We start from the raw sequence: 8,908 nt of genomic DNA, 5'->3' as shown, positions 1-8,908 counted from the left end.
CGGCTGTGAGCTTGCATCCGGGAGATAGTAGGTTCGAATCCCACTATCGGCAGCCCTGAAAATGGTTTTCCGTGGTTTCCCATTTTCACACCAGGCAAATGCTGGGGCTGTACCTTAATTAAGGCCACGGCCGCTTCCTTCCAACTCCTAGGCCTTTCCTATCCCATCGTCGCCATAAGACCTATCTGTGTCGGTGCGACGTAAAGCCCCTAGCAAAAAAAAAAAAAAAAAAGCAACAGTCTGTTTCAGTAGCTTAGTTTATTTAGTATTTACTACGTGTAGTGTATGTCCCACAAGTTGTACTTTCTCAGTAATATGACGTCTTAGTGCCTCCACAATGTGTGTTTTGGAAGAGGAGATCTTTCTCGGGTAATATATTTAGTCAAAGTTCAGTGATTTCCATACCAGGTAAGCAAGGCATTTCCTAGGGGCAAGTTATTTTTCGATGTCCAACTGCATGTCTATAGTTTAAGCCCTCCATTTAGTAACGGGGCTGGTTTCTTGGGGACTGTGGAGGCTGGTGACCTTGAAAGGAAACTCCTCTTCGATCATAGACGAAGATTTGGTGGGTGGTGGTTTTACAACCAGTGATGAGTGAAAGTATTTTGCGTTTTCCTCTTCAGCCCTTGTGATCTCTTGTCTTATCGTAGGTGGAACAAATCCAGAAATAGTTTGTGCGTGAGTATTGGTTTAAGGCACCCAGAGATGATACATGCTGTTCCGTTGACAGCTACATCAGCGTGTTTAGGACGAGCAGAAACCTGTCCTACTGGTGCTGCATATTCTGCTGACGAATTGTACAGACACAGAGTAGATGTCCGCAAAGTATCCGGTTGGGCTCCCCAGGTGTATCGCATCAGTATGCATAGGATGTTGTTTCTGGTGCAAACCCTATTGGGTTTGGCTTCAGTCAGTTAGCTCCTTGATAGTGAGAGAGATCCTCATGTGCCTTTATTAGGTGGGAGCCACGTGAGTGTTAAATGTACGTGCGCCCAGTGGACGTTTGGTATCTGTTCAGATGAACATTGCTTTACATGTGTTAGCCAGTTTCAGATCTGACATTATCCATTTTGTTTAGCTGTCTTAACCTTATATTGTGAATTATTAAGAAAAATGATCATCCAGGAGGTTCACCCAATCAACAGTGAACGTAAATCAAGGGAAATCGGAAAAAAGTTCCTGAAATTGCCTTGAATCAATAACTTAGCACTGTGAAGGCAAACTGTTAAGCAGAGGGCTACTTCTTTCAAAAAATATGCACTATAAAGGATAATTTCCTGTTTTATCAAGCACCATACAAATAAGGTCTTTGAGTTCTGAAACCTTCCAAATTTATTTTCGCAGAGATAACAGAAATATTACACCGTACCAAATTATCCCCATCTGCCTGCCTCTTACCCCGAGGCCCCGGGTTCGATTCCTGGTCAGGTAAGGGATTTTTACCTGGATCTGAGGGCTGGTTCGAGGTCCACTCAGCCCATGTGATTAGAATTGAGGAGTTATCCGATGGTGAGATAGCGGTCCCGGTCTAGAAAGCCAAGAATAACAGCCGAGAGGATTAGTCGTGCTGACCACACGACACCTCATAATCTGCAGACCTTCGGGCTGAGGAGCGGTCGCTTGGTGGGCCAAGGCCCTTCAGAGCTGTAGTGCCAAGGGGTAAATTAGCCCTCTCTACTGTAAATAAAATAAAGAATAATACAACCCAGAACCAACACAGTCTATTGAAAACAACACACAATTCAGAAAAATAGCTACAAACACACACTTGAATACCTGGGCAAAGAGGTAGTCTTCTTCTTTTTCTTCTTCATGGGGCCTCTAAATATTAGTTCCTAATTAGCATCGACTTCTAAGATCTTATGCTACCATGTTTTTCCTTCATTCCCACCTAGATATACCTGCTCCCTTCACAAAGCTGCAGGTTGTTCTTATTGGTCGTCTTGGATTTTTCTCTCTCTCTTCACCTGGTAGTCCTAGAGTGGAGAGTCTGATTCTACCCACCGTCTCACATTCGAAAAGTATGTGTTCAGCTGATTCCTCTGCTCCATTGCATTTCCTACATATATTGTCTCTTAATACTCCAATTCTGTGTAGGTGTTTTTTCAGATGGCATTGTCCTGTTAACAGTCCTACTACCCATCTTATATTTACTCTGCTGAGTTTCAACAGTTCTTTAGTATGCTTCTTGTTTGGTCCTTTTATCAGTTCCTTTGCAAGCCTGAATCCTGGAGTATTTTTCCAGTTTTCCATTTGTTTCTTTTGTACCCATTTTCCTATGTCGTGTCAGGCTTGTCCGTAGGAATTCTTGCATACAGGTTCTGGGCCTACAAAATGTGTTTCTGTCCCTGTCCTGGCCAGTTTATCTGCCTTTTCATTTCCTTCTATACCTGCATGCCCTGGTACCCATATTATTTTGACAGTGTTGTACTTTGAGAGCTTCAGGAGAATTGAATGGCAATACCAGACAATTCTGGATATTATCCGGACTGCTTCTAGTGTCATAATGGCTGCTTGGCTGTCCATAAAAATGAAAATGTCCTTATTCTTATAGTTCATTTTCAGGTTTTCTTCATGACATGTTGTGATAGCTGTCACTTCTGCTTGGAAGACTGTATTGTGTTTGCCCAGGCTCATCTGGATTGATCTCTCAGGTTTTCCCCTGTTGATCCCTCCTCCTGTGCCAACCCCAGTCCTTGAGCCATCAGTCCACCACACTATATCTTCTTTTCCAGTATTCCATTTGTTGATATCCCAGTCTTCTTTTTTTATTATCTGGGTTTCAAACGGTTTTTCAACGTTCTGCTTTGTTATCATATGATCAGAAGGCATGTGTAGAACTTCCTCCATTATTACTCTGTTAATTTTACAGTGTCCTAGATTGGGTCTTTGTGCATTCCAGCACTCTGATTGTGGCAGTCTATATGAACTCATTCTAGCCTGTCCTTTTATGAAATTGCGCAGTGATGGGAGGTCTAGTAAAGTATTGAAGGCTTCTGTCGGCGTAGTTCTCATAGCCCCAGTTATGGCTATGCATGCCATTCTCTGTAGGCTATCCAATCTACTACTGACTTTTCCTTGGCTTACTTTCTGCTACCAGATGATTGCAGCATAGGTTATCAACGGTCTGATGATCATTGTATATATCCACATTACCATCGATGGTCGTAGGCCCCATGTCTTCCCGACGGTTCTTTTACATTCATACAGCAAGTTCTTGGCCCGAGTTATGTTCCTTTCTATATGGGGATTCTAAGTTAGATTTTTTTCTAATACTACACCTAAGCGCAGTGCCTGTTCTTGCATATATATATATCTTGCCCAAAGAGTTTGTGATCTCTTTCCCTCTAATTTTCTCCTTGTAAAAGGGACCAGAGTTATCTTGTTCGGGTTGTCTGATAGTTGTTCATCCCGACAGCAGTTCTCCACAAGGTTAAGTGATCTTTGCACGAGGTCCTGGATAACACTCATCACTAGGTCATCTGCGTATCCTTGTGTATAAAAACCTTGTTCGTTGAGCATAGCTATGATTTTGTTCACCACGAGGTTCCACAGCAGAGGAGAAAGAACTCCTCCCCGAGTACAGCCTCAGGTGGCCCTAACCGTCAGCGTTTCTTCAAACGGTTGCTTTTATCATCCTTCCATCGAACATGGATTTAATCCATTTGACGACTGTTTTACTCACCTTGCGCTGAAGCTCTTTTCCAATGCTTTGATCATAAGTCATAGGTTGTATTGCTGAAGGCTCCTTCTATATCTACAAATGCCGCTAGTGCAATTTCTTTATATTCTAGGCTTTCCCCTAGTTTACAAACCAACTGGTGGAGTGCTACTTCAGTGGATTTGCCAGGTCTATATGCAAACTGATTTTCATGCACCGTTGCACCGTTCTGCTGATATATTTATCCAGAATTTTCTCAGTTGCGTTCAGCATGAAGGAGGTTAAACATAATGGTCTGTATGCTTTGGCTTGGGCATAATTTGCCCTTCCAGGCTTAGGTATGAATTCTGCTTTAGCTACAGACCATGATTTCAGCATGTACCCTAAAGCTAGACTAGCTCTGAGAAGGTCCGTCAGGGCATTGACGAGTATCTCCCGTCCTTCCTGTATGAGTATCAAAAGGATCTCATCTGGCACCGAAGGCTTTATAGGATGAAACGTGTCGATTGCCCATTTTACATAGTTATGTTTTATTATTCTGTTGGCACAGTTCCAGTCTACTCTTCAAGCTCCGGTCTCTGTTCCAACCATTTCTTCTTCTGTCATCTCCTCAGCCTCAGGAATGTGACACACCATTAATATCTCCAGCGTGTCTCTCCTCACCTGAGTAAATGACCCATCTGGTTTCTCCAGTGTCCCCACTTGATTTATATGGGTTGCTTTCAGAACCTTCTGGAGCCTTGCTGTTTCAGTGTGTGATTCCACTTTCTCACAGAACAGTCTCCAAGATTTTCTTTTTGCTTTCCATATATCTAGGTTATACTCGTGAGTTTCCTATGATAAACGTCCCACATACCATTTCTAGATGATATTCTATACAACATCCTAACCTCTTTTTTAATTTTGGACCAGGCTGTGAGCTTGCATCCGGGAGATAGTAGGTTCGAATCCCACTGTCGGCAGCCCTGAAGATGGTTTTCCGTGGTTTCCCGTTTACACACCAGGAAAATGCTGGGGCTGTACCATAATTAAGGCCACGGCCACCTCCTTCCTACTCATGGGCCTTTCCTATCCCATCGTCGCCATGAGACCTATCTGTGTTGGTGTGACGTAAAGCCACTGGCAAAAATGAATATTCATTTTGGCTAGTTTGTTGTTCCACCACCTTACTTTTTTTGGTGTTTTACTTTTCTTTGAGAGGACAGTTTTCATGGAATGAGTGTATAATGGTGTCTTCTAATAGTTCCACTGCCTCATCCAATTCTTTCTGTCCTCTCACGTTTTTGGAATTTTTTGTTCAGCCTACCCTAGAACTTCTCTGCTTCTATCCCAGTTAGTTCTTTTTGGGTCTCTGTACATCTCAATCCCACATAGTCTCGCATCTATTGCAAATTGGATGTGCTGGTGGTCTGCCAATGATGGTTCCTCCAGCACCTTCCAGTCTTTAATAAAGTTTGCAATATGCATAGTGCTTAGTGTAATGTCTATTACCTCGCTACGATTTTTATTTATAAATGTAGGCTTGTTTCCTAAGTTTAAACTCGGTTCCAGTAATAAACTCTAGTAAAGACTTGCCTCTTGCATTGCAGTTCGTGCTGCCCCATGTCATATGGTGTGAATTTGCATCTGCTCCAAGGACTAGGTGTTCGCCTTTCCTCTTTGCGTTGCAAATTAGGTTCTCAACTTCTTCTGATGCGGGCAGATTAGTTGAGTCATATGGGAGGTATGCAGAGCCTATGGTTATTTCTCTGGGTCCCTCCCAATTTTCAAGTGTAATCTTGGCCAAGAGGTAGTCTTAAATACATTTAACTGTTTAACTTATATAATCATGGTAATATGGAACATACACAAGAGTCATGAAATAAACCACCTCCACAATAAAAATCAGCAGAACAGAGGTGCCAACTATTACGGATTGTCCGTAATGATCACGGAGTTCACTTCATGATTACGGAATTACGGACAAATGGAAAATTATTGCGGAAAAGCTGACATTATAAGAAAAAATAATGTTCTACTATAAATCCTTCAATGATGTTGTATTTGCTGTGTTAAGTGTACCCAAGGGCCCCCATACCCGGGGGATAAGGTGGGGCCCTCCCCCCAGCTGTCAGGGAAAGGCAAAAATCTAGTGTAGTCAGGTGTTTTCCTTTCAAGAAAATGATTTAAAAGTCAGTATTATGTAGAAGCGGTAGTACCGTCCCCCACCAACAGGCAGGGGATACCGTGGGTTGTTCTCGCCGAATACAAGTCGCCATTTATCTTCCAAAATATTAAAAATACTACGTACCCCTAGGTCTCCCCCCCCCCCCTCCCCTACAAACTGTCATATAGGCACCCATGAGTGTACCTGACAGTTGACAGAAAGAAGTGAGGCCTACATTAAGCACATCTGCACTGGAATCGCTTATGGTTCAGAAGACGAAAATGTCATCACAGTGTGAAGGATGTTTCAAGAAAAACTACACTGAAAATCAGCTGCTTTGTGAGAAACAAGCTACAAGGGATGTTTTATAACAGAACTAACAGGTTGTGTGCAAATGTTATTGTGTAATGTGATATACTTTTGAATGGATTGCTAGAGGGAGGGACAAAAAGGGTGCCATTATCGAGAAGGGAGGAGCACGCTTTGGACTTGACTCGAAATTTTTCTCCGGGGCAAAGGGCGATTACTGATAATCCACTTCAAAGGTTAGCACCTCTGGCAGAACATCTACAAGAGGATATGAAACACACTAATATTACATTACCATACCTGCCAAGTATTCCGGTTTTTCCGTAAAATGTACGGATGTTGAGTGTGTTTTACGGCTGTATGGATGACGTTATTGTACAGATTTTGAATATCCGCGCTTGGTTTTTCTGCGGTCAAATCGGATTTGTTTGACTTTCAATAGTAGCTGGTAATACGAGATGCATTGTTTGAAATTCGACCGGTGAATGTATCGATTATCACCGTGCTTTTGTCACCTGTTCGACCTCAACTGCTACTTCATTCACTGAGATGTTCCCAAACAAGTAGCAGGCTGTGATTTTGAAGAAAAGATATCCGTGAAAAGTAGCAGGCTGTGAATTTATATGTAATAACTTTAGTAACTGTGTCGTGCTCCATAGCATCTGTGAAAGGCTTTGTCTGTGTGTAGGTGTGAGTAACATTGACAGTAGTTCTGAAACTCGTGGAATTGTGTGACGAATTTGTAAGCGACTTAGTATTTTTAGTGGTGATCGTAATGAGTTCAACTAAGAAACTATATTATCAGTCTTTTAGGAAGGTATATTCTGCTTAATTTCCTTGTGTTATACGATCACGGAAAGTGTTCCCAGTGTTAAGTGGAAACAGACGAGCACTCATGAAGATGTAACCTTGAGTAAGTATTTAATTTCAGGGGTGATCATAACATATATTTGACTTGTATTAGTATTGTTTCTAATCTCCCCCCTTGCCATCCTGTTTCATTATGTCTCAAGACTTTGCGACGCATGGGTGTGTTAAAACTTTCCGCTTTAGGATCTTCCGGATTTCTCTTTTTGAAAGTTGGCAGGCATGCATTACGATCAATCCTTCACACTAAAGATAATCAGATAGTTTTATTTACAAGGGAATGTGAAAAATGTGGATAATACATCTTGTCTTGCTTCATCATTCAACTTCCATTGTTATATACAATGCAGAAGTCAAGTATGCACAAAGCTAGCCACCTGATAACAACAAACAGAGCAGAGGAATAATACAAATTCAGGGTACACTGCTGGAGCTCAATCATTTGTACCGGAACGCATGAAATTCACAGTTTGAAGACCTGGTCACTTTCATTTCTTTATCTAAAGCATCATTTATTGAATTCAAGGGCAGTGTACTATGACATTGCTCTGTCATTTTCCACCTATTACAAATTGCTTACTGTTTTGGGCAGTTATACTTCAGTAATAGTGACTCGTACCACATCTCTAACACTCCACATTTTTACTGGATGTGGTAAGCTAATCCTTCCTTGCAGATGTGGCTACTGACTATTGATGATCATTTCATCTTTTTTAGGAAAACGCTAACAAACTTTTTTTTTTGCTATTGGCTTTACTTATTTAAAGTTAAAAACTTCATGATCGTTCCGTATTGAATAGAGAAATAAGAAGATGTACAATATTAGAAGGATCAACCTTTCAATACTCCGTTGTAAGTTGAACTAAAAAGAAGTCACAACTTGTTTATTGGGACCGGTTTCGACACTTTACAAGTGTCATCATCAGCCTGTGTTCAATGTATTAGTTGTTTTAAGATCTTTATCTTGCCCTATTTTACTATTTGGCTGATGATGACACTTGTAATGTGTCGAAACCGGTCCCAATAAACAAGTTGTGACTTCTTTTTAGTTCAACTTACAACGGAGTATTGAAAGGTTGAGCCTTCTAATATTGTACATCTTCTTATTGGCTTTACGTCGCACCGACACAGGTATGTCTTATGGCGACGATGGGACAGGAAAGGGCTAGGGCTGGGAAGGAAGCGGCCGTAGCCTTAATTAAGATACAACCCCAGCATTTGCCTGGTGTGAAAATGGGAAACCATGGAAAACCATCTTCAGGGCTGCCGACAGTGGGGTTCGAACCTACTATCTCCCGAATACTGGATACTGGCCGCACTTAAGCGACTGCAGTTGTCAAGCTCGGTACTTTTTTTTTTTAACAGCTGTTCTCTCAAAGAGTTTGAAAACAAGTGGTCATAAAATTTGTTCACAATAGAACTTGACAAAAACGATAACTAGTGTCGGTAAAGGCAGTAGGTCACTTATCCATAATGGGAGCGAGTCACGTTTATGGCACTTCTCTACCTTCCCTTCTCCTTCCACCATTTTGTCCCAGTCCAGGTTTCTCCTTGTTGCACTCCTCTGTTGAATCAATCCACCTTGTTCTAGGTCTCTTTCTAGTTATCTTTCCCTTGACCTTTATCTCAATCATCTGTTCAGTTTTTCTTTTCTCATGCATCCTCTTTCCATTTCCAAACCATCTTAGTTTATGTTCGTACCAATTCTCTTATTTAGGTTTTTTATTCTGATTTCTTTTCTAACATCTTTATTTCCCCCTCTGTCTTTCCTTGTCTTTTCTCTCATACTTCTTAGGTATTTTATTTTGCTGGTGTAAATTCTACTCTCGTCCCTGTTTGTCTATGTCCAGATCTTTTCCACATAGGTCATTATGGGTGCATAATAGATTTTGTACATTATCTCTTTACACTTTCTTGGTGCTTCC

This window comes from Anabrus simplex, chromosome 9 (genome assembly GCF_040414725.1).
Source record: "Anabrus simplex isolate iqAnaSimp1 chromosome 9, ASM4041472v1, whole genome shotgun sequence".
NCBI lineage: Eukaryota > Metazoa > Arthropoda > Insecta > Orthoptera > Tettigoniidae > Anabrus > Anabrus simplex.
The sequence above is the reverse complement of the archived record's forward strand: the minus strand, read 5'-3'. Positions refer to the sequence as shown.